The sequence below is a fragment of the Sciurus vulgaris genome (genome assembly GCF_902686455.1).
Source record: "Sciurus vulgaris genome assembly, chromosome: 3".
Classification (NCBI taxonomy): domain Eukaryota; kingdom Metazoa; phylum Chordata; class Mammalia; order Rodentia; family Sciuridae; genus Sciurus; species Sciurus vulgaris.
In genome coordinates this window covers 103,373,311-103,398,957 of record NC_136463.1, presented here as the reverse complement: position 1 = coordinate 103,398,957, position 25,647 = coordinate 103,373,311, and the positions used below count along the sequence as shown (strand labels likewise).

General features: G+C 32.9%; 1 protein-coding gene across 5 annotated transcripts in view; it reads right to left on the bottom strand.

Moving 5' to 3' along the window:
* The window catches only part of MBD5 (methyl-CpG binding domain protein 5), a 463,202-nt gene that overhangs the window by 278,580 nt on the left and 158,975 nt on the right, over positions 1 to 25,647 (bottom strand). Inside the window, exon 3 of one of the 5 annotated variants that reach the window (XM_079132466.1) lies at positions 1,974 to 2,188. The exons of the other annotated variants lie outside the window; for them this stretch is intronic. The gene's annotated coding sequence lies outside the window, so the exon portion shown is untranslated. The remainder of the gene's footprint in view (positions 1 to 1,973; positions 2,189 to 25,647) is intronic. 5 annotated transcript variants of the gene reach the window in all.

The window sequence follows — 25,647 nt, the reverse complement described above, 5'->3', positions numbered from 1 at the left end:
AGTTTTTAAAGGCAATATGGTATATGTACTATAATTATGTAATTGTAATTATGTAATTATGTAACATGTCCCCTCATCCAAGAAGTCTGGGACAGCACCCTGAAATCAAATATGTAACTATCTCTACAGCAACATGTATTTTCATTCTAAGTAGAATTTTTAAAAAGATTGTAATTAGCTTGTGATATTAAATTGATCTTCCTTCATGATACCTCCATACAAAGTGTGTACCTCTGTGTGCTTTGACTTGGCTTGGCAATATGACTTCTTTTGGCAAATAAAGTAAGAACAGACATCACAAAAGAAGAGTTCTGAAATAGACTTGTGCATTTTGAGCCTATTCCCTTGTAATCCTGCCTTTTCATTCTGAGAAGAAAATGTCTCAGGCACCTGCTGGTCTAAGGAAGATGAGAGAAATGCAGTACACATCCAGACCCATATTGGATGTGAAACCAGTCTGGATCAGACCTACTCCAGCTTACAGGCAAATGCCTGAGCAAGGACTAAATGCTTACTGTGGTATGCCACTGATATTTTTGGGTGGTTGTTTTGCAGTAGCTCCTTTCCTTTTTATAGTTAATGAAAATAAGTGGTAGAGATTGAGTAATTTACAAAGACTTCCACAGGTAGTTAAGTGGTAGAAATGGGAAGAGCTATACAAATCTAGTTCAAGAACTTATTCTCTTAACAACTATACTCTATTGCTACTACACTATACTGGCTACATTATATTATATTAAACAATTTATTAATATGTCAGTTGGCAGTCTGACAGATATTTAAAATTATATTATAGTTGATATAATTAATGAACAAAGTTGTCTTGCAGTTTGGATTAAAATTTTTTATCTTGAGAAGTTAATAAGTAAAAAACACACCATTTTCTGGAGTCATATTAATAAATCTATTTAATAGACATCTCTTAGGGTTGTTCCCGCCCACCCTTACACCAAACTGGCCCAGAGTACTGACAGCTCTGTTACATGATTCTACTTCTGGTCCTGGCTAACCAACACAGGTATGCATCTGTGATTCATGCTGCATTAGCCAGAATTTTCTTCTAGTATTTTAAAATTTGGATGCATGATGGGAACTTCTATCAGTGGCTCTATTCTGGAGAAAGCTGATGTCCCCAGAGTTATCCTTGTTCTTCTCCTTCCCACCTGTGAATTACATAAGATCTTCAGTGTCCTTCCAGAAACTGTTTGTTTTGTATATCAAAATTTGTTTTTCTTGTAACGACAAGAAATTCTACCAAAATAGGGGAAAAAAATCCATTGTTTCTATGTTATTTAAAAATAGTGAGGAAGGATCTTTTTAAAGAGATCAAATAAAGCTTCCACTTATTATATAGCCTTTCAAAGGAATTTTTCAACTTATACTTACTTGTGTCTCTTGACTATATTCTCTATATTTCAAAAAAAAGTGTCTATGGACCCTGAAGGGGTCTGTGAGCAGAATTATACTCCAGTAAAATTAAATAAAGTAGATTTCCTTTGAAATCCTATGTATTTTGATTTATGCATTAAAAACATTTTATTTATTATGAGTTTTTATATACTCCCTTTGATAATGCAAAGCAAGGGAACACATGAGATTATTTGTGTCACTCACTTACTAAGAAAAGATTTAAGAGACCCAAATATATTCCAGACACTACTTTGGAAGCTGGGGATATAGCAGGGACAAAACAGTCTCTGCCTTCACAGAGCAGTGATAAGAAAGAATACATGCAGTGTGACTTAACAATTTCATAGTAATATCAGTAATGTACTGGGTATAATCCACAGTGAGAAGAGCTGCTTAAAATATGAAGGTAATAAAGTCAGAAACTTAGAGGAAATTTATATGCAATTTTTAACATTTTTCTAGTCTAGTGATATATAATACATAACATAATAATAAAGTGCAATGACCACCACAATGATAGTAAAGAAGTGATTTCATAGTTACTATTATAATAATCATATAACCCCTTAATACTCCTTCACCATGAATAGGTGAAACATTGGTGTCTCAGAGGTTTGAGAAACATGACCACTGACTATGTAGTGATAGAACCAGAGGTACAGCTCGGTTTCCACATCTCCCAGTTTTACTTCTATGGTACCACACCATATCATCCCAACCAGAGACAAGGAGTTTCACAGTAGGTAGTGTTGAAATTTTATTTACTTCTGTGATCTACCTGTTAAGTAGGACAGAGAAGTAAAATTACTGGGGTCACACAGAAGCTACTGGCAACAAATTGAACATCCTTTGCTATCAGGCTTAGGCTCAGATCAGTAAGAACTTTGGGATGGTATGGCACACATAGTAGTGAAGAATTTAAGATGTATTGCTAAAACATATTTTTCCATCTAGTGGATTTAACCACCTAGAGCAAAAAGTTGGCAAACTTCAGCCCACAGAATTAAATCCAGTCTGCCACCTGTTTTTGCATACTTTTGAGCCAAGAATGGTTTTTACATCTTTAAATGGCTCAAAAAATGTCAGAAGAAGAAAAATATTTTATGACACCTAAAAGTGTATATGAAATTCAAATTTCAGTATCCATAAATAAATCTGGAACACAGTCACACTTATTTGTTTATGTATTGCCTATGGCTGCTTTTACCCTACAACAGGAGAGTTGAGTAGCTCCACATAGGCCTCTGACTCTCGTAGCCTACATATTTACTATTTGGCCTTTTATAGAAAAATCTTGCAGGTCTCTGATCTAGAAGGTCAAAGAGCTCATGTTGAAGTAAAACAACATCTGCTCTAACTTATACTTTTAAAAAAATCAGTAATTATATGGTTATGTAAATATCTCTTTGCCCCTAAAATGGAATGATTTGGGAGGATTCAAGGCATATGAGTGAGTAACTCTCCTTGGGGCATGAAAAACATGCTTAAATCTTAGTTACTCAATCAGCTGATCATTTGGATGTCCTGTTTGATACCATGATATTTTTATTGTTGTTGTTAGATAGTTTTAAACTATTAACTCTCAGTTCTACATTTTAAAATTTACTGTCAAATAAGTTGCTAGACAGAATACACACCAAAAAACTGTTGGTGATATACAATAAATGAAAAGTCTATTTAAGAAAACTCTAAATTTACCTCAAAATGACTGTAACCAAGGATGAATTTATCTAATTAAAAGAAGATTCTATAAGAATCAAATATTTAAAAAGTAGATATTGAAAAGAATATGATGATGATTATATCTAAAATTTTCTTATTTAGTAATTGAAACAAGTTGATATAGAAAGCATAAAATAAAGAAATCCAAAAGATCACATGAAAATAGCAGATTTGTACCAGCTCTTAACTGTAACTTAACACTCATTGTTCAATGTACATTTAACTATTCATTTTCCTTCAAAGTCAAATACTGTTTACTTTTTATAAGAATAATAAAATAAAAATAAAAACAAATAATAGTTTTAATAATAGTAATATTGAAATCATTATATCATAATAAATAATGGCAATAATAATAACATAATAGTAATAATTCTTAAAATTATTTACTTATTGGTACAGGGGATTGAACTTAGAGCATCATACATAGTAAGTACATGCTCTATCACCAATCTACATCCCCAAATCCCAAATACTATTTAAAAATCTTACTTTCCTATTTTCTGTTAGCAAGTAATCCTCTCCTCATAATTTAAAGAACAGGCCATTCACTAAAAGTGAAAAAAGTTTAAATGTCTTTACTGTATATAGTAAATATTAGTCTATAGAAACTATAATTTTTAATGATATAGTTCTCAATATGTAACTTAAAAACAAATAATAACATCACTTTTTAAAATCATAGGGTTTACCTGTTAACAAATGTTGAGAGATACACTAAAAAAGAGAAAAAAAAAATTAGAAGTGCTACCCATTCATACCACTTGTGCATTTGCTATCCTAAAAAGCAACAGATTGTATATTTTTGTAAATTTGTAAATATTAAGGCATATGAATAATATATCAAAAAGTCATTAATTTTTTTAAAAAATAGATATACATTTTATCAGAAAACTTTCAAAGTGTTTTAGAACAGCTCCCAAGATGAATCATAATAGGAAAATACTGTTTTAGATACTTTATATTAAAATATAATTTAAGCAAACAATATAAGTAAATGTGAAAAATAAATCTAAACAATGAAAACGTAATTAGTATGGATAAGTAAAGAAACACAAGAAAAAGAATTATATAATAGAGTAAGGCTGGTCTAAAGAGTAGTACATCCTTATTCTGAAGATAAAACAAAAATTGAAAATTTTAATTAAATGCTGAAAATAATCTTAAAGTGCTGATCTTGAAATATTCTCTGAGTCCAAAATCCAAATTCTTTTTATTCCAAATCAGGTTAGGAAACATTTGTAAGTTAATCTAAAGCCACTATAATAGGATCAATGTGAGCAAGGGCTTTTGACAACTGGAGAAAATTTAAAATTGAAGATCAAACCAGAAGAATTAAATAATGAAGAAACTAGAATCTGTTTGATTTTGAACGTTTTAATATGGAAAAGGTGAATTATAGAGGAACAAGTAAACAATGTTCATCCATTTGAGTCTCAGGCTAATGTTCCAGAAGGCTTGAATGGAAGATATTCTCACTAGAATTCATAAGTTGATTGGTTCAGGTGTATGTATCTGTTGAAAGATTTCTTCTATTGGCAGAGCACAGCTAGCTAGTCAGCAAGGGGTAATGACAAATTTACTTTAATGGATTAAGGAAATTAATACTGAATTTATAAGTGCATAATCTTCTCTTATATAAACATATAAAAAATGGACCACCTAAAGACAGAATAATTTTAGAAATAAAAGTAACCAAAAGTTTAATAGAAAAAAACAGTATACATGTGGCAAGAAACTAAGACTTTTTTTAATACTTACTGAAAATAAATTGTAACAGGATAAAAATTCTTATCATATTTCCAATGTCATAGTCATAGTCATCTGAGACTTTAAAAAAATAATGTGTTTTCTTCACATTGAACAATATATATTAAAGAAATGGGTAAAGTTTGGTTTATAATAATATGTTTACTGGATTCCAGTATATGATCATGAGCTATATTTAAGCAGCTTCCAATATTTACCTTAATGTAAATCAAAACAATAATATTGTGAATTCTGTTTTTGTTGTTTTGGAATTTTAAGATCAGAAGAGTAATATTATCAAAGTTTAATAATAATGAAGTATAAAATATAATTGGTTCAGATAATTTAACAAAATGTGAGCTTGACAAACATTTTAGAAAATCTATCTTTTTTTTTTTTTTTTAAATAAGAGGTTCAGAATAGCCAAAGCAATTCTCAGTGAGAAAAGTGATGCAGGAGGCATCACAATACCAGACCTTAAATTATACTACAGAGCTATAGTAACAAAAACAGCATGGCATAAGTACCAAAACAGACATGAAAACCAATGGAATAGAACAGAAGCACAGAGACATACCCACACAAATACTGTTATCCCATGCTAGACAAAGGCACTATAAACAAGATTGTGGAGAAAAGATAGCCTCTTCAACAAATGTTGCTGGGAAAATTGGAAATCCACATGTAGCAAAATGAAATTAAACCCCTATATCTCACCCTGCACAAAATTCAAAGTAGATTAAAGATCTAGCCATTAGATCAGAGACCCTGTGCTTACTAAGAAAAAGTAGGCCCAACACTCCATCATGTTGGCTTAGGAACTAATTTCTTCAATAAGACTCCTAAAGTGTAAGAAGTAAAATCAAGAATCAATAAATGGGATAGTATCTAATTGAAAAGCTTCTTCACAGAAAAGGAAACAATCAGGAATGTGAAGAGAGAGCCTATAGAAAGGGAGAAAATCTCTACCACCTAAACTCAGAGCATTATTACTCAATATATATAAAGAACTAAAAACAAACAAACAAACAAACAAAAAACAGAAAAATAAATAACTCAATTAATAAATGGGCAAATGAACTGACAGACATTTCACAAAAGAAATATGAATGATCAAAAAATATATGAAAAAATGTGGAACATCTCTAGTAATTAGAGAAATGCAAATTAAAACTACACTGAGATTCCACCTCACTCCAGTCAGAATGGCAGGTATCAAGAATAGGAGTTAACAAAAATGTTGGCAAAGAAGTGGGGAGAAAGGTACGCTCATGTTGGTGGGACTGCAATTTCCATAGTGCAACCACTACGGAAAACAGTATGGAGATTCCTCAGAAAACTTGGAATAGAACCACTATTTGACTCAGTTATCCCAAATGACTTACAAACAGCATACTACAGTGACACAGCCACATCAATGTTCATAGCAGCTCAATTCACAATAGCCAAACTATGGAAACAACCTAGGTGTCATTCAATGGGTGAATGGATAAAGAAAATGTGGTATATATAAAGAATGGAATATTACTCAGCCATAAACAGAATGAAATGATATCATGTGCCAATGAATAGATGGAACTGGAGAATATCATGCTAAGTGAAATAAGCCAATCCCCAAAAGCCAAAGGCTGAATGTTCTCCCTCATAAGTGGATGCTAATCCAAAACAAGGGAGGGTAGGGAGGAGAAGACTAGAAATCCACTGGATTACACAAAGAGGAACAAATGAAAGAGAGAAGGGAGGGGAATAAGAAGGAAAGGAGAATTAATTGGACCTAACTTTCCTAGCTTTGCATTTGAATACAAAACCAGGGTAACTTAGCATCATGTACAACCACAAGAATGGGATGATCCTAAATAGATTAAGTTATACTCTTATGTATGTATAATTTGCCAAAATATACTGTACTGCCACAAATAACTAAAAATAATAATTTTTAAAAAGAAAACCTATCCTTTTTTCAATTTTTTAATTGACATAAAAATTATGCATACTTATGGGGTACCATGTGATGATTTAATACATGCATGTACTGTGTGGTGTTCAAATCAGGTTAAGCCATTCACCTCAAACATTTATCATTTACTTAAGGTAAAACATTCAAAATCCCTTTTCATGGCATTTTTGAAATATATATAGTACATTACCATTATCTGTAACCATTCTACTGTGCAATAGAATACCATAAACTTATGTCTTCTAAGTGTAATTTACTATCCATTGACCAACCATTCCTCATTCTTCCCTCCCCTCCATTGTCCCCAGCCTCTATTCTCAACTTCTATCAAAACAAACTTTTGAAATTCTACATGAGAAAGATCATGTGCTTTTTTTCTGTGCCTAGATGATTTCACTTAATGTCCTCCAGTTCCATTCAAGTTGTCAAAATGACAGAATTTTGTCCCATTTTAATGTCTGAATACTATTTATTTCATTGGGGCAATGAAATAAATATAAAATATATATATAAATATAAAATATATATATATTTATATGTATAAATATATATAAATATAAAATATATATAGAGAGAAGTATACACACACACACACACACACACACACACACACAATGTATATGTATCCTTATACATTTATAAATTAATGAACCATTATGTTGTTTCCATTTCTGGACTATGGTGAATAGTCCTGTAATAAACACTGGAGTGCAGATGTCTCTATGGCACACTGATTTCATTTTTTTTTCTTCTGGATCTTATCCAGTAGTGGGATTGAAGAATCGCATGCTAGTTCTATTTTTCATGTTTTCAGGAACCTCTACACTTTTCTCCATAATGACTTTATGAAATTACATTCCCACTAGTGGTATACAAGGATTCCTTTTTTCCTACATCCTTGCCAGAACTTATTATCTTTCATTTTTTTTTTTGACACTAGCTATTCTAACTGAAGTGAGATGACATCTCATTATGATGTTGATTTGCATTTTCCACAGGATTACTGATGTTAAACACTTTCAATATGCCTATTCACATTTCTTATTTAGAGAAATGTTTAGTTAGGTCTATTGCCCATTTTAAATAAAATTATTATGTTTATTATGGTATTGAGTCATTGAGCTTCTTAAATATTCTGGGCATTAACCACTTGTTAAATGTATAGTTTGCACATATTTTCTTCCATTAGGTAGGTGATCTTTTTGCTTTGTATTTCCTTTTCTGTGTAGAAACTTTTTAGTTTGATATAATCCCATGTCAATTTTTTTTGCTTGTGTTTCCTGTGCTTTTGGGTTTTATCCAAAAAATTTATGCCCATTTCAATGTCCAGAAACATTTCCCCTATGTTTTCTTGTAGTAGTTTCATAACTTCAGTTTTAAATTTGAGTTTTCAATCCATTTCAGTTGATTTTTGTATATGGAAAGACACAGGGGTTTAGTTGTATCGTTCTGATGTGGACATGCAATATTCTCAAATATCAGTTGGCTGTAGATCCATGGGTTTACCTCCAGGTTTTCTGTTCTAGTCCATTAGTTTGTTTTTCCCCTCTCCCTAATGTTGTTTTGATTACTATAGCTTTGTAGTGTATTTTAAAGTGAGGCAGTATAATGTCTATTTTGTTCTTTTAGCTCTACACTGCTTTGGCTATTTGTGTGTGTGTGAGAGCAGGTACTATCTCTTGAACAGCCTATGTAAAATAATATAGTATATTTTAGTATTAGAAAAAAAAGAACTCAGCAATCTTTCATAAATGATACATTCTTAACACTGGAGATAGAAAGGAGTAGAGTACACATATATAAAGTCAATGTAATAGTAGCAGTTATCTGTATGAAAATCAGTCTGTAGGCCTTATTTAAAAGTAGAAATTTGGTACCGAACACTAAAGAAAGAAATTGAAGATGGAAAGACCTCCTGTGTTCCTGGATAGGCAGAATTAATATTGTCAAAATGGCCACACTACCAAAAGCATTATACAAATTTAATGCAATTCCAATTAAAATCCCAATGACATTCTTCATAGAAACAGAAAAAGCAATCATGAAATTCATATGGAAAAAGAAAAGACCCAGAATAGCCAAAGTAATCCTTAGCAAGAAGAGTGAAGTAGGAGGCATCACAATACCAGGCCTTAAAACTTGACTACAATACCATAGTAACATGGTATGGTATTGGCACCAAAAACATGATATGCTATGGTATTGGCACCAAAAACAGACACATAGACCACCGGTACAAAATAGAAGACCCAGAGACAAGTCCACATAAATATGGCTATCTCATAATAGGCAAAGGTGCCAAAAACATTCACTGGAGAAAAGATAGCCTATTCAATAAATGGTGCTGGAAAAATTGGAAATCCACATGTGACAAAATGAAATTAAACCCCTATCTGTCACCCTGTACAAAACTCAATTCAAAGTGGATCAAAGACTTAGGCACTAGACCAGAGACCCTAGGCCCAAATAATCATCATGCAGGCTTAGGATCTCACTTCCTGACCAAGACTTCTAAAGTGCAAAAAGAAAAATCAATAATCAATAAATGGGACGAATTCAAACTAAAAATATGCTTCTCAGCAAAGGAAACAATCAATAAGGTGAAGTGAGAGCCTACAGAGTGGGAGGAAATCTCTATCACATGCACCTCAGACAGAGCATTAATCTCCAGAATATAAAAAGAACTCAAAAACCTTAACACCAAAAAAAATCAAATAACCCAATCAATAAAGGGGCTAAGGAAATGAAGAGACACTTCACAGAAGAATACAATCAACAAACATATCAAAAAATGTTGATCATCTGTAGCAATTACAGAAATGCAAATTAAAACTACTCTAAGATTTCATCTCACTCCAGTCAGAATGGCAATTATCAAGAACACAAGCAACAGTAAGTGTTGGTGAGGATGTGGGGAAAAGATATACTCATACATTGCTGGTGGGAATGCAATTTGGTGCAACCACTATGGAAAGCAGTATGGAGATTCCTCAGGAATCCTGGAATGGAACCAAGATATCCCACTCCTCAGTTTATACCCAAAGGACTTAAAATCAGCATATTACAGTGACACATCCACATCAATGGTTACCGCAGCTCAATTCACAATAGATAAACTATGGGACAACGTAGGTGCCCTTCAACAGATGAATAGATTTCAAAAATGTGCTATCTATATACGATGGAATATCACTCAGCTTTAAAAAGAATTAAATCATGGCATTTGGCAGTAAATGGATAGAACTGGAGAATATCATGCTAAGTGAAATAAGTCCATCATATTAGAGATGTTTTCTCTGATATGTGGATGCTAATTCACAATGGGTTGTGGGAGGCTAGGGAAGAATAGAGGTACCTTGGATTAGAGAGAGTGGAGTGAAGGGAGGGGAGGGCGGTATGGGCATAGGAAGGATAGTACAATGATAATAGACAATACTACCCTACGTACATATATAACTATATGACGGGTGGGGTCCTACATGATGTATAACTGAAGAATGAGAAATTACACTCTATTATATATGATGTATCAAAGTGCATTTTAATGTCATGTATATCTAATTAAAACAAATTAAAAAATTAAAAAAAAAGTAGAAATGTGGCTAATATAGTTTGGTACAAGTAGTAGTATAGTTTTTCGTCTCTTTTTGCAATAAAATTGAAACTAATTTCTAATATATAATATTCTGTGAATAAATAGTCTTTGTTCTTCTTAAAGTTGACATTGGAACTTTAGATAGAAATGTAAAACTAATGCCTTCCTTTAGTAGATGACAGTTTTTACTTTATATTTGTGTTACTGTCTTAGTTTGTTTGAGGTGCTGTAACATAATACCTTAGAAAGTAAACAAGAGAAATTTATTTCTCACAATTCTGGAGGGTAGGAAATCCAAGATCAAGGCACCAGATTAAATGTCTAGTGAGGACCTATTCCTCAAAAATGGTGCTTTGTATGTATACTCATCTCATCATGAGGGTTTTGCCCTCATAATCTAAATACTTCTTTATGTCCCCACCTCTTAATAGTATTGCATTGGGGATTAAATTTCAACGTAAGAATTTTGGGTGGACACAAATATTCAGACCATAGCATTAATAATACATAAAACTAAAAACTTAATACTGTGTGTGAGTGTGTGTGTGTGTGTGTGTGTGTGTGTGTGTAATAAAATGGTCAGGTAGAATTATCAGCTATATCGACTACTCATGTTGACATAATCAGTTGAGGCTGTAATTTAAAAACTAAGTATTCATGGTAAAATCAATGGATAAAGTTATATTATGTCAATGTCAATGAAAGATACTAGTAAGAAGAAAGGTTAAAATTACATTTGGACTTGGAAAAGTTTTGTATTAAAGATTTTTAATAAATTCCATGTAGAAAAAACTGGAGACACTTAATAAAAATTTAATTTGCAGAAGTACTTAGTAACAATATTTCTATTAAATTTATAATTCAGGGAAATATTTGTTTTAAAAGTTTAAAGTTTCTTAGCAAAATTAAAAATTAGTGAAAGAAAATTAAGGAAGAGTCCATATAAGTAACCTACCAAGGAACTGAAAGATAATTCTAATAGTCAAATAACGTCCTCAGTGAACTCTGGGAGTGAAAAAAAAGTACAGATAACTAAAAGTATGAAACAAAAATTAGGTATGTAGCAATATCAAAAAATTGTTTCAAGTCACATGTTTCACCTAAATGAAATAAGCTGTCCTGTAACTTTAAGACAATTTTTTTTCTTTCTCTTTTTTTTTTGGTACCAGTGAGCTACATCCGCAGTACTATTTTGTATTTTATTCAGAGACAGGGTCTCCCTGACTTGCTTAGTGCCTCACTTTTGCTGAGGCTGGTTTCGAACCCTCGATCCTCCTGTCTCAGCCTCCCCAGTTGCTGGGATCATAGGCATGCACCACCTTTGTGCCTGGCCTTTAGGAAATTTTTTGGTGATAAAGGTGATTGAACCTAGGGGATCTCTACCACTAAGCTACATCCCAGGCCCTATTATTATTAACTTTTTAAATTTTGAGACAGGATCTAAGTTGCCCAGGCTATACCTCAACTTGCAATCTCTTGCCTCAGTCTCCCAAATAGCTGGGATTACAGGCATGTGCCACTGAACCCAGCTAACTTTAAGCTTATTAAAGTAGGTATACATGTAAACCCAAGCCAAGTACAATTTACTTATTTCATGTTTCCTAAATTATAGGACATACTATATAAAATCAATTAATTAATGTGGAATAAAAAAAGAAAAGTCCATTTAAACCTAATTCTGAACTGCAGAATATTTTCAAGTACTATAAACAGGAACTAAAGTGTATTTGGATAATAGAGAATAGGGTTGTATCTCTGTGGTAGAGTGCTTGCCTAGCACGCGTGAGGCTCCAGGTTTGATCCTCAACACCACATAAAAATAAAATAAAGGTACCATGTCTACCTACAACTATATATATATATATATATATATATATATATATAAAATACAGATTTATACAATTATCAAAATTATTAAGACCAACAAAATTCTACACTAAATATACTCTCACCTTCTGACATGATCTTCTCTTGTCTTTCTCATTCTCTAAAAGCTGTGTATATTTTAAGACTGAGAGCAAGCCTCAACTTTTTCCAAATGGTACCATCACAGCCATTCTGCTCACAGTATTCTGTTCCTCCTTGAGACTCTTGGTGAAAAATCCTATCCACTTAAACCATTAGGTAAAGCAAAAAGCAAACTAGTTTTCCTCCTGTTACAGATACGAAAGTTACTTTTTAAATTTTCTAAGTTATATTTTATTTATTAAAGTAATTCACATTAGTGGTAGAATTTAGAGTACAGAGGGGTATAAAGCAAAAAATCAAAGTCCAGTTCTCCACAGGTAAATACCATCAATACTTTATTTCAGTGTTATGCTACAAATCTTAGACATCTGTTTTAGAAACTCCTGGTGACAAATATATTTAGTAATTTGGAGTTTCTGAGATTTTAGAAAGGTAATCTGATGCATTTAATATATTTTAACTAATACCAGTCAATGGTATTTAGGCAGTATCTTATAATCATTTACTTTAATATCTGTGTAGTGAATATTAACCCTTTCATATAAATAAAAACAAAACCAGCTTTTAAATTCATCATGGAATCAAGTGGACCCTTAAAACTTCCATGTTAGGTTTTGCCATTAAATCAGATGATAGAAAAAGAATTATTTGGATTTTAAGGTTTATTTCCCTTTGACAACTGCAACCATAGAGCTGTACTAACTCTGTATGGAAACACAATCTACTATATGCATTTAAAATGATAAATTGTAATCTTATACTTTTCATTCATATGCTTCACTGTGAATGAAGCACAATCTTGTTTTCAGTCATAGCATTCAATGAGCTCGAGGACTGAAAGCTATAGAAAATAGCACATACTACTCTTTTACTAAATACAGGTAATAATTTAGCACTTAGTTGTGTAAAGCCTCATTGCTGAGTTGTTTCTAGATGTGCATGTGTTTCCAAAGCAGCTTGTAGCGCTCTTTTTTAAAAATTGAAGGGGAACGTTTTCTTTATTATGTCATGTCTAATTATTTTATTTAACAAATGATACCTATTCAATAATAATACCTCATAGATCTATCTCTTTAGAACTGTGAGGTCTCAATAATGCAAGCAGAATGTAAATGGAGAAAACCCACAACCATACTGACTTGTTTTACTTTTAAATTCACAAAGAACTTAAGTAGGCTCTTCATGCTCTCGGGCAATCATAGTACATTTCCCTAGTCCATTCAATTTCCCATTTTCATTGAAAAAGTTTTCACACCTTCTCCTTAAGGATTCCTCCTCATACTTCAAATCAAGTCAGTTGGCTTAACTTCAAATTACATTCAGACTCCAGCTACTTCTCATCACTCATGCCACTATATCTCTGGTCTACTGGCACTATTAGCTCCAAATTATCCCCTAATATTTACTTGCACCCCATTGGCCTGTTTGTAATACATCACTTAAAAAGTCTTTCAAAATTTCAGTCAGATTCTTTGCTAAAACGAACCTATCAACCAATCAGCCAATAAAGAAGCAAAAACACTCCAATGGATATCCTTATTTTTCTGACTTCATAACCTACCATTAGTGTTCATACTCTGCTTTAGCAAACTACTACATAACATAAACAAGATGCATTAGGGCACTAGGGCTATTAGGTGAAAGTTATTTTGATAAACATGAAAATTATCTATGTGGACCTGTTAATCTAAATCCATGTATATGTGAATTCTCCAGATTTTTGCAGCAGCTACTCAACTGATTCTACTCTAGTTGGTAAGTTTAGGTACATACTCATATTATTTGTACCCCAGGGCTTACTTTCATTTAAAGAAATTTTTTTTTAAACTTACACCTTCCCTTGTCTGGTGTCCTTCAGTACAATGTTAAGTATTAGTTGTGACAATAGTCATCTTTGCAATGTCCCTAACTGTTGTGTAAATACTTTCAGTATTTATTTATTCCTTCCCTACCCCTCTCTTATGACTGATCTATTATGTATTGAGTGGGGTGAAAAATTTTCTTAGGTGAATACATTTTCTATGTGTAATGGTATTTGATTATTTTCAATTGCACATGCAATTGTTTTAACATTACAGGTATCGATGTCATGTTCTTAATTTGCAGATATTCATAGCTGCTACATTTTCTTTGTGAGAGGTACTCATTGAATTAAAAATGACTGTTTATTTCATTTAATGTTTCCTTCACTATATTACTCATTGTTTTTCTTTATACTGTTAAATTATGCTTATACTTTGTTTGTCAGCTTTAATTGACATTTTGACACCCAAATATTAAAAATGAGAAAATCAAAAGTTAAACTATATAAACAGTGAAAGGGAGAACACCGAGGTGATATTTTTTTTTCTATTTTTAGGGAATATAGTGTTTTATTATGTTCTTTAGCGTGAATTCACATATTTTAGTCTTTACAGTGAATACTTTCAAAGCTCACTGACAGTCCTTCTATGGTAATCTAGTTATTTCCATCTGACTAGCAGTTATTCATGTAGATTTATTTTTTAAAGAAGGGGGACACTTGAAGAATACTCCATGAGTTCAACACTGACTGTAGTCTTTATATTTAAAGACAATATGTCCAGAATTAAAAATATAAAATATTTTCATTTCTGTAAGATTTTGTAGATGTTATTCCAGTGCCAGTGGGCACTAAACATTGTTATGGATAAAGCAGAAATAAGTCTTCTAATTTTTTTTTCCTTATCAATGACTTCGTCATGTTTAAAGTTCAGTATGTAATGAGAATGTGTCTGGGTATCAATAATTCTAGGTCAATTTTTGCTGGCCCATGGTTTAATTTGTTTCCTATTTTATAAAAGTGTTACTAAATTTTATCTTTAAATAAATCATTCTTCTGATTTTAATCAATTACATTCTTTCAGGTGCTTTCTGCAATGTCAAGTCTCTCTTGTGCTCATTCCAATTTCACCTGTGAAATAAATTCTTTTTAAGTTTGGCTAGCTCATACTACATCTTTTCCTTTTATTTCTCAATGTCTTTTCCAGAGTTCTTGCCTTCTGGCTTGTGAATTTAAAAGAGGTGATTACTTCATTTATTTTTCTTCCTTCTCCAACCCCTACTCCAAGTCTCTCTCTCTCTCTCTCTCTCTCTCTCTCTCTCTCTCTTTCTCTCTCTCTTTTCCATTCTTCATAGAAAAAAATAATCAATATATTTTCAGCAAAATTAAGATTCAGGTTCAATCCTCACACTCAAAAACAAGTAAAAGCAGTTCTTAGTTGCACCTCCAGCAGGAATCACATGAGAGAAAGTGACTAGAAGCAGTTTTTGAGAAATGTTAGCTGAAAGGAACTTCTAAGGCAGATGCCAGGAAATGATGGAAACAATGTATGTCATGAAGATACATAATAAACTTTAAGTTGCTATGGGTCTTGCTTGCAATCACAACAGAGGCCAGCAGAGTTGTTAGCAGAATCCTGCTATACTCAGGTTCAGAGTGATGGAAAAGATAAGGCCACACAAAGAATCTACGGACAAGCCATTTTTATAAGAAGTGTTTGTATCTGTGGCAGCAGAAATTACCTCTTGGTGAACACTAGCAAAACTGGAGTAAATTCTCTGGTCCCTCCTTTCCACCCACCCCCCACATACCCGTCTTAAAAATAGCTAGATAGGTAAAGTCATTACATTCCATCATAAGTAATAATAATAATAAAAATAACCAGAACATTAGTAATAATGAAGATACTATAAGAAAAGAGGAGGGAAAGAATAAGAAAAGATACAAACAACAGTTAATCACTAGAAAAAAGTCACCAAACTGGGGGTGGAGTGTGTACTTACTTAGCCTCTGGGGAGTTCTGGGTTCAATCTTCAAAATCAAGGGAGAAACAAAAACTACCACAATGGAAGAGATGGAAAATAGAATATTTTCATGTTGAGTAGTCATTTGACTTTTTTATTTGATGGAATGCATGTTCAGTTCTTTTATACAAATGGGTTGTCTTTTCCATTGGTTAATATTCTAGGAATATTAAAAAAGTGAGTGTCTTCCTTGTCATATCTGTTAAATATTAATTCTTTGGTATTGAAGTGTCTTTTAATTAAATTTGTGGATTTTTCAATTACCCAAAAATTTTTTATAGTAAAAAATTATCAATCTGTTATTTATGGATTTTGTTTTGTTTTAATCAGCTTTTTTGCCGCTGTGACTACAGAACCCAACTAGAACAACTTGTAGAGAAGGAGGTTTATTGGAGGGCTTATAGTTTCAGAGGTCTTAGTCCATAGAAGGCTGGCTCCATTCCTTGGGGCTCAAGGTGAGGCAGAATATCATGGTAGAAGAGTGTGGCAGTGGGAAGCAGAGAGAGAGACTGCAGTTTCTAGATACAAAATATACACTCCAAAACAACACCCGAATTCCCACCTCCTGCAGCCACAACCCATCACTTCAGTTACCATTCAGGTAATCACTATCAGGGGATTAATTTACTGATTGGGTTAAGAATCTCATAACCCTATCATTTATCCTTTGAACCTTCTTGCTTTGTCTCATACATGAGCTTTTGTGGGACACCTCACATCCAAACCATAACAGCTTTTAAAGAGTTGCTTTTAAAACAAATTATCATTCAGTGTAGTCATCTTAAAAAAACAAGTTAAGTGCTGGGGTTGTGGCTCAGTGGTAGAGAGTTTGCCTAGCGTGTGTGAGGCACTGGGTTAGATTCTCAGCATCGCATTAAAAAAAAATAAACAGGTAAGTAAAATAAAGGCACTGGGTCCATCTACAATTTAAAAAATTAAAAATAAAATCAAATTAAGTGTATCAAAGATGTTTTAAAATTTTTCAAATCACATCAGTCTCATGCATAAAACACATCAATGACTTCTCTTCACAGTTAAAATTCAATTTAAAATCTAAATTGCTTAAGATGATCTATAAGATCCTTATAGGTCTTGCCCTTGCAATCTCTGCAGTCTTATTTCAGACCATTCTTTCCCTTGCTTTCTCTATACCAGCATACTAGATTTCTAAGCTGTGTCTATTAACTTTTCATGATCCAAGAGCACTTTCAACTGCTGCTTCATTTTCCTGCTATTCTTCTTCCAGACATGGCTCATCATTTTCATCATTCCAGAGATTTCTGCTTAAATATTATTTCCTTAGGAAAGTCTTCCCCGAACACCTTAAATAAATTAAACTCTTACTTTTCTATCACCGTCTATTTACTTACTATATTTTTCTACCTAGAACATGTCACTTTTTTGAAATTACATTCTGTAATTATTTGTTTACTGTTTTATCTTTACCAGTAAGGTAATAAGCTCTGTGAGGACTTTATTGTTCTGCTAGCTTCTAGAAATATCTCTGGCCAATAGCTGGTGCACAAATATACTTTTCTTCAGATCAGAAGAGCTTCTTTAGAAATGTTCTTGCTTTTAAATTTTTCCCTAATTATATGCTAATAAGCATTTATAGAACTCATCAGTACAAGTATATGTTATTTCTTCTCTAGTAAAATGAGATCACATTTTTGTTTGAAAACAACTTTATTTTGATTTATATTAGATTTAAATGACATATGTTTATAAAAATGGATTTTTGAATCTATAAAGCTTTGAGAAAGTATCTGTATTATATGGCAAAAATCCTGCTTCAGTGTCCTGGTATTATTTTGGTTTTAGTGTGGGCAGACAATAGACAGTAGATGACATAATGCATTAAAAAATTAAAGTGTTGTGGGGGGAAAATGGAAGATTTTAAAATAAAATGATCAGCCCAAATAAACAACCTAATGATGCATATCAAGGCCCTTGAAAAAGAAGAACAAACCAATTCCAAAACCAATAGAAGGAAGGGCATAATTAAGATCAGAGCTGCAATCTATGAACTTGAGAATAAAAAAAAAAAATACAAAGGATTGATGGAAAAAAGAGTTGTTTTTTGGAAAAGATAAACAAGACTAAGTCCTCAGCCAAACTAATCAAATAAAAAGGGAAAAAAACCAAATTAATAAAATTAGTTATGAAAAAGGAGAAATTACCACAGATATCTCAGAAATCCAGCAGATCAAAAGGGACTATTTTGAAAACTTACACTCCAATAAATTGGAAAACCAAGAAAAAATGGATATATTTCTAAACAAATACAATCTTCCAAAACTGAATTAAGAGAATATAGACCAACAATTTGTAATGAGATATAAGCAGTAATAAAAAGCTTTTCAACAACAAAGAAAAGCCCAGGACTAGATGGTTTCTCAGATGAATTCTACCAAATCTTTAAAGAACAACTAATGTCAATATTCCTCGAATTACTCCATGAAATAAAAAGGGATGGAACCCTTCCAAATTCATTCTATGAAACTGGTATCACATTCATACCAAAACCAAGTAAGAATACATCAAGGAAAAAAAAAAAAAAAGCTACACACCAATATCCCTGATGAACTTAGATGCATAAATACCTTAATAAAATTATAACAAATCATGTTCAACAACATATTAAGAAGATTGTACATCACGACCAATTTGGTTTTATTCTAGAGATGCAAGGATAGTTAAATATATGCAAATTAATAAATGTAATTCATCATGTTATCAGAATTAAGGAAAAAAATCACTTAATAATCTCAATAGATACAAAGAAGGCTATAGATGGAATTCAGCAACGATTTTATGAAAAGAACATTCAAGAAACCAGGGATACAGGGAATCTACCTCAACATCATAAAGACTATATATGAAAAACCCAAAGCCAACCTCATAATAAATGGAGAAAAAAAATGAAAGCTTTTCCTTTAAAATCTGGGACAAGAAAAGGATGTCCATTCTCATCACTCCTAGTTTATATACTTCTAAAAATTCTAGTCAAAGCAATTAGGCAAGAGAAGGAAATAAAAGGGATAAAAATAGGACAGGAAAAACTGCTAGAGGTAATAAATTTGGCAAGGTAGCAGGTTATGAAATCAACATACAAAAATCAATATAATACCTTTCCTATATACCAACAATGAATCTGCTGAGAAAGAAATCAGAAAAACAATTCCACTCAGTGTCCTAAAAATTTTTTAAACACCTAGAAATAAATCTAACCAATGAAAACTATAGAACATAAAGAAAGAAACCCTAGAACTTAGAAGATGAAAACAACTCAAGTGTTCATGGATAGGAAGCAATAATTTTGTCAAAATGGCCATACTACCAAAAACAATATGTAGATTCAGTGCAATCCCCATCAAAATTCCAATGACTTTCTTCATAGAAGTAGAAAAAAAAAAAAAAACAGTAATGAAATTGTTTTGTAAGAATAAAAGACCCAGAATGGCTAAAGCAATGCCAGAGGCATCACAATACCTAACTTCAAATTATACTACAGAGTTATAGTAGCAAAAGCTACATGATACTGGCATAAAAACAGACACATAGACCAATGATACAGAATAGATCCTTGACAAAGGTGCCACAAATACACTGGAGAAAAGAAAATCTTTTAAACAAATGGTGCTAGGACAACTAGTTATCCATATGTAAAAAAGTGAAACTAGATCTTGATCTCTTGCCATCCATAAAAATCAAAATGGACCAAAACCTCAGAATTAGACTAGAAACTATGTAACTCCCAGAAGAAAATGTAGGTTCAACACTCCAGCTTTTAGGTAGGCAACAACTTTCTCAGTATGACCCCTATAACTGAAGAAATATAATGCCAAGAGTTAATAAATGTGTGCTGGGACTGTAGCTCAGCAGTGGAGTGCTTGTGTAAAGCACTGGGTTCAATTCTCAGCACTGCATATAAATAAATAAACAAAATAAAGGTCCATCAACAACTAAAAAAAAAATTTTTAAAGTTAATAAACGGTACAGCATCAAATTAAAAAGCTTCTGCACAGCAAAGGAAACAAATGTGAAGAGAAAACACACAGAATGGGGAAAAACTTCGCTGGCTACTCTCTGACAGAGGAATAATATCTGGGATATATAAAGAGCTCAAAAAAGTTTACACCAAAAAAAAAAAAAAAATCAAACAACCCAATTAATAAATGGGCAAATGAATTAAACAGACACTTCTCAAAAATGAAATACAATTGGCCAACAAATACATGAAAAAATGTTCAACATCATTAGCAATTAGGGAAATGCAAATCAAAACTACACTGAGATTTCATCTTACACCAGTCAGAATGGCAGTTGTCAAGAATAAAAATAAAATAAATGCTGGAGAGGATGTGGAGAAAAAGGAACACTTTTACACTGTTGGTGGGATTGTAAATTAGTACAACCACTATGGAAATCAGTATAGACGTTCCTTAAAAGACTAGGAATGGGACAACCACATGAACTAGCTATATCATTTCTTGGAATTTACCCTAAAGAATTAATGTCATCTTACTACAGTAATGCATGCTTATTCATGTTTATAGCAGCACAATTCACAATAGCCAAACTACGAATCCAGCCTAGATGTCCATCAATGGATGAATGGATAAAGAAAATGTGGCATATATACACAATCAGCCATAAAGAAAAATGAAATTATGGCATTTGCAGGAAAATGGATGGAACTAGAGATCATTATGTTAAGCAAAAGAAGTCAAACTCAGAAAGTGTTAAGGGTCATATGTTATCTCTCATATGTGGAAACTTGAGAGGCAAAAGAAAAACAAAGGTGAGGTTGGTCTCTTAAAAACCAAAGGGAGGTAAGTGGAGGAAAAGGATGAAGGGGCCAGAGATATGGAGGGAGGTTAGGAAGTGCTAGGGAGTGATACTAGTCAAATTATATTGCTATATTATATGAAAACATGTAACCACAAATCCCATCAATACGTACAAGTATAAAGCACCTATAAAATATGTGGGGAAAAAAACATCAAATAGTCAGTGGCAGGTTACAGTGGTACTGATCTGTAGTTCCAGCTATGTGGAGACTGAGGCAGGAGGTTCACTTGAGCCTTGGAGTTTAAGGCCAGTGTGAGGATTAAAGCAAAAACTCATCTCAACAACAACAACACAATAAAATTCTTTTTAATAAGACAGAATAAAATAACACAGAATAGCCAGATAGGCCTTACTGAGAGGTAGTGTCAGAACAAATGTTTATAAAAGGTAAGGAAACTATCAATATAGTCAAAGAATGCATTTTATGCTCAGAAGGCAATTCTAAAAAAGGTTGCACAAAAATATTTGGGAATTCTAATGTGAGATAAACAAATTTTCCTACAATGATTATTTTAGAGACTGTAACATTCATTTAGATGACATGATATAGTTTGTTTAAAGGTCAAATCACTTCACCACTTAGTCATAATTTCTATACTGCATATGACAGCTTTTCTGTAGAAGATGCTCTCATAGAAAATATGTTACAGAAAACTAGGATGATAAAGAATTTCATGGAATTTATATTGATAAAAAACTTTTTCTGATGGGTGTGGTGATGCATGCCTGTAATCCCAGAGACTAGGGAAGTTGAGGCTGGAGGATCACAAGTTCAAGGTCAGTTTCAGCAATTCAGTGAGACCCTGTCTCAAAATAAGGAATGAAAAGGGCTGGGGATATAGCTCATCAATAAAGTAGTCCTGGGATCATGTTCCACTCCAAAAAAAAAAAAAAAAGTATGTATATATATATATGTGTGTGTGTGTGTGTGTGTGTGTGTGTGTGTGTGTACACACACACACACAAAAATGAACATATGATAATTTTTTCATCTTAATAGTAAAATTACCTTCCAGCTATTTTACAGTATTCTTTAAAGAAAGCACCACCATGCTATGAACTATATTATGTGCAGGGGTCACAATAAGATATGATGCTTTTCTTTCCTCAAGAAACCAGTCTGCTAAGCCCATGGCCAACATCATTCTTAATGGAGAAAAACTGAAACCATTCCCTTTAAAAATGGAAACAAGACAGGAATGTCCTCTTTCACCACTTCTATTCAACATTGTCCTCGAAACTCTAGCTAGAGCAATTAGGCAGACTAAAGAAATTAAAGGGATACGAATAGGAAAAGAGGAACTTAAGCTGTCACTATTTGCAGATGACATGATTCTATATTTAGAGGATCCAAAAACCTCCTCCAGAAAACTTCTAGACCTCATCAATGAATTCAGCAAAATAGCAGGCTATAAAATCAACACACATTAGTCTACAGCATTTTTATATGCAAGCGATGAAACAGCTGAAAGGGAAATGAGGAAAAAAACTCATTTGCAATAGCCTCAAAAAAAAAAAATACTAGGGCATTAATCTAACCAAAGAGGTAAAAGATCTCTACAATGAAAACTACAAAACATTGAAGAAAGAAATTAAGGAAGACCTTAGAAGATGGAAAGATCTCCCATGTTCTTGGATAGGCAGAATTAATATTGTCAAAATGGCCATACTACCAAAAGTGCTATACAGATTCAATGCAATTCCAATTAAAATCCCAATGATGTACCTTACAGAAATAGAGCAAGCAATTATGAAATTCATCTGGAAGAATAAGAAACCCAGAATAGCTAAAGCAATCCTTAGCAGGAAGAATGAAACAGAGGGTATCACAATACCAGAACTTCAACTATACTACAAAGCAATAGTAACAAAAATGGCATGGTATTGGTACCAAAACAGACAGGTAGATCAATGGTACAGAATAGAGGACATGGACACAAACCCAAATAAATACAATTTTCTCATACTAGACAAAGGTGCCAAAAATATGCAATGGAGAAAAGATAGCCTCTTCAACAAATGGTCCTGGGAAAACTGGAAATAAATATGCAACAGAATGAAACTAAACCTCTATGTGTCACCCTGCACAAAAATCAACTCAAAATGGATCAAGGACCTTGAAATCAGACCAGAGACCCTGCATCTTATAGAAGAAAAAGTAGGTACAAATCTTCACCTTGTTGGCTTAGGATCAGACTTCCTTAACAGGACTCCCATAGCACAAGAAATAAAAGCAAGAATCAATAACTGTGATAGATTCAAACTAAAAACTTTCTCTCAGCAAAGGAAACTATCAGCAATGCGAAGAGAGAGCCTACAGAGTGGGAGAAAATCTTTGCCACTCATACTTCAGATAGAGCACTAATTTCCAGAATATATAAAGAACTCAAAAAACTCTACACCAAGAATACAAATAACCCAATCAACATATGGGCTAAGGAAATGAACAGACACTTCACAGAAGAAGATGTACAAGCAATCAACAGATATATGAAAAAATGTTCACCATCTTTAGTAATAAGAGAAATGCAAATCAAAACTACACTAGGATTCCATCTCACCTCAATTAGAATGGCGATTATTAAGAACACAAGCAACAATAGGTGTTGGAGAGGATGTGGGGGAAAAGGTACACTCAGACATTGCTGGTGGGACTGCAAATTAGTGCAGCCACTCTGGAAAGCAGTGTGGAGATTCCTTAGAAAACTTGGAATGGACCTACCATTTGACCCAGCTATCCCACTCCTCGGCCTATACCCAAAGGACTTAAAATCAGCATACTACAGAGATACAGCCACATCAATGTTCATAGCTGCTCAATTCACAATAGCCAGACTATGGAACCAACCTAGATGCCCTTCGGTTGATGAATGGATAAAGAAACTGTGGCATATATATACAATGGAATATTACTCAGGAATAAAGAATAATAAAATTATGGCATTTGCAGGCAAATGGATGAAATTGGAGAATATCATGTTAAGTGAGATAAGCCAATCTCAAAAATCCAAAAGAGGAATGATCTCACTGATAAGCAGATGATGACACTTAATGGGGGGTGGGAGGGGGGCAGGAATGGAGGAAGGAGGGACTGTATAGAGGGAAAAGAGAGGTGGGAGGGGTGGGGGGGAAGGAAAAAAATAACGTAATGAATCAAACATCATTACTCTGTGTAAATATATGAATATGCAAATGGTATGCTGTTACTCCATGTACAAACTGAAATAACATGTATCCCATTTGTTTACAATAAAAATAAATGTTAAATAAATAAATAAATAAATAAGAAACTAGTCTGATGAAAGGATGAAGTCAGGGTTATGTATCCAAACAGTTTATGTAGCTGTGAATGCCCCCAGAAGACCCTTCCCCCAACTTTTTTTTTTCTATTAATCTTTGAGATAGTAACTGCTAAGTTTTGCAAGTATCCCTTAAACTCATGATCCTTCTGAGTCAGCCTACTGAAGAGTTGACATTACAGGTGTGCACCATTATCCCCAGATTAAACATTTGGAATTTTAAACAATAGAATCAAAAAATAAAAAGGAAAATTACAGTGAAAAAAATAAAGTTTTCATATCTAACATGGAGAATTACAAACACAATATAAAATCACTAGTTTATATGAGAAAACCTAGATTTACTCAGAGTTGAGTATTTAAAATAAAATGATACACAAAACCCAGTCAAATGATTTACATCATTATTTCATTTACTCCTTGCAACAACTTCAGATGAATACTTGTTTTCCCATCTTATAAAGAAAGCTGAAGCACAAGAAACATTGAAAAAAAAAATCTAAGTATCCAGTGGCACAGCTGCCTTGAGACCAGGAAACCCCAGGGTGCTGTGGTGATAAACATGTGGGATATAATACATGTGTGCACATATGTATGTGTATACACATGAAGGTAATTAAAAAAGATTAAATCTTGGTAAAAATTTGGAAGTTTTTATATTTTAGAAAGAAAGAAAAGAAAGGGAATAGCTCTGAAAGCTTTGAAGACACAAATAATAGGTATTGATAATGTAAAATATTTTAATTTTTAAGAAGTTACTGGAGTCAGTCATTAAAAATTTCCAATGCTATGGTGCAGTAAATCTACTCCAAAGAAAAGAGCCCAAGAAAATAATTTAAAGAAAGCAAATACTAAAACATATATAAGAGGAAAATGCGGTATACGACCAAAACGTCCAAGCAGAGAAGAATGAATAGAAACATCGTGTATTAATAGAACACAGCATAATTAAAACAATGACTATGTAGAAAGATTTCCTAAGTTATATTCCATGGAACACAGACATGAGATGCCCTATGCAAAGTGCATACTCCGTGGTCTCACTGAGCATTAAAGACATTAGCACCCAGAAGGCTTAACTGCAGGAAGGAAACTTCGTTGTTCTTTACCCTGATATCTTTTAAACTTACATGAAATTAGAATTTTTTTTTTACAAATTAGTTACTGTTGTATAACAAATAACTTACTTTACTTACAAGGTTAGGCAGAGTTCAGTAGGACTAGCTTGTTTCTGTTCTACTTGGTGCCAGATGGACAGTTTGAAACCT